Source organism: Echinops telfairi, unplaced genomic scaffold (genome assembly GCF_000313985.2).
Source record: "Echinops telfairi isolate 266 unplaced genomic scaffold, ASM31398v2 ScPeMD7_3533;HRSCAF=4204_0, whole genome shotgun sequence".
NCBI classification, from domain to species: domain Eukaryota; kingdom Metazoa; phylum Chordata; class Mammalia; order Afrosoricida; family Tenrecidae; genus Echinops; species Echinops telfairi.
In genome coordinates this window covers 82,774,890-82,776,803 of record NW_022107431.1, presented here as the reverse complement: position 1 = coordinate 82,776,803, position 1,914 = coordinate 82,774,890, and the positions used below count along the sequence as shown (strand labels likewise).

Here is a 1,914-nt window from a genome sequence, read left to right as displayed (position 1 = left end):
GCACTTTATTTCTCTGCTGGCTTGGGTAATCGGTGGCAGTGGCCACATAAAGCTTGCACGGTTTTGAGGCTTTACTACGCATTAGGATGGTAAACACTAAGGATACAATCCTTTTGTCCACAGCAGTGCCTCTTCTCAGTCATGCCAGATGTCAAGTCTCTTTCTTTTTAAAAATTTTTTTTATTAATGTAGCCATTTTCAGGGACCTTAATGATCTCAATTATCCTTAAGGCTCGTTACATGGCTTTACTGTTATTGCCAGCTTTTTCTAAATTTCTGCAGAAACACAATCAAGTAAGCAGAATCAATGGCTGGCTTTCAAGTCTCTTTCTGGCCCTCAGCCTCTCAGCCATGTGGCCTTGTGGCCCTCTGTCCTGCTTGGGCAAGTATTACAAAGCTCCTTCAGTGATACTACATGACCAAAGGGACCCTGCTGTGTAAGCCAGCCTCCTGCTTGACGACCCTCAGCTTTCCTCAGTCCATGGGACAGGAAGCCTGCTACTCTGCTTCCGAGTCTGGTGCTTCTTCTCTGCTCTCTTCATGGTACTCTCACAGCTCCTCTCTGCTTCTCATGGTCTCGGGACTGTGGTCTCCGGGGCCTCTGCCGCTTCTGCCACTCAGGCAGGGGTTTTACATGGGCTCTCTGTGGCTCTTCTTTCTTGATAGTCAGAAATAGTACTCTGTTCCTGCTCCTGAGAGGGCTTACTTTTGTACTCAGTGCAATGGCAAACGTTACTAGTCCATGAGTTGGGCGTTCTTTGCACTGGATTAGCATGCTTCCACCAGTCAGTTAGTATGAGTTGTGAAGACTCTGGATAGACGAGCCATACCAGATAATTTCACTTCATCACAGATGTTACCATGTCCGAAATAAAATGGATGATTTTCCTCTTCAAATCTTTTCACCAGTTCTCATTTCAAAAATCAGGGAATTATTGTTTTATTTTCCTCTTTCTCTGACAATCAACTTGGACAATGCCATCTCCAGAATATATTCTCAATCTCTCTACTTCCTCCAATTCACTGAACCACTTTACTCACGCTCATCAGTAGTCTAGGTTCCCTGATTCCTCTATTGTCTGCCTCCATCTACTCAATTCTTTCCGAGGCACCAAAGTGACCTTTTAAGGAAATAAATTCGCTCTTACCACTTTGTGTTTAAACTCTGTTGACAATGTTTCAGTGCATGCCTGTTACATTTCAAATAAAATCCAAACTCCTCCTTACTCTTTGAGACTTGCTTGCATTTACTGACCCTGGATTAGTTCCCCTTGTATTGTTTTTGAGTTCTCCTAAGGGCTGATCCCTTCTGTCTTCCCATATCTCAGCTTAACTGTTAAGCTTTCTGGCCAATCTGAGTAGATTTATCCCCAAAGTCCTTTTCTCAGCATTGAGTATTTCCTTCTATTATTTTATAATTCTTTGCTTATTCACTTGTTTATAGTCTGTCTCATCTACTAGACTGAAAGCTCAGTGAAAGCAAGACTTGTTCTATGTTTGGCAGTCAGATGCTTAATAGTTGTTTTTGAATACATGAATCACTATAACTACATGTTTTATGAATACTTCATGTAAAACAATACCATTTATAATCATTAATTAGATTTGGTGTATTTTTGTTGGGCAGAACTAGGATATTCTTGAAATTAGAGTGTTGGATTTATGGTAAAAGGATTTTTAGAGGTATTCTGCTAGTTTTTTACTTACATCAAGTTTTCCCCCGTTATTAAACTTTAATCTTGTAAGCATTAAATCTCTTTGAATAAGATGTGATTAGACTTGAAGTCAGAAATAAAATTTCCTCATTATAGAAGAATGAGAGAAATGGAAAATAGTTTTCCTTGCCTGCTGACTTTAAATTATATCTGTGATACTAGCTATGCATATGCAACTTAAAATATGATTTAATCCCAG

At 39.8% G+C, this 1,914-nt stretch overlaps 1 protein-coding gene and 1 non-coding gene across 2 annotated transcripts in view; one reads left to right on the top strand and one right to left on the bottom strand.

The window, feature by feature from the left end:
* HACE1 (HECT domain and ankyrin repeat containing E3 ubiquitin protein ligase 1) overlaps nt 1–1,914 on the top strand; it is a 105,285-nt gene that overhangs the window by 39,196 nt on the left and 64,175 nt on the right. The window lies entirely within an intron of this gene.
* On the bottom strand, nt 185–318 carry LOC115871130. Its single transcript, XR_004047110.1, has one exon. It is a non-coding gene; the product is annotated as a small nucleolar RNA SNORA33 (small nucleolar RNA).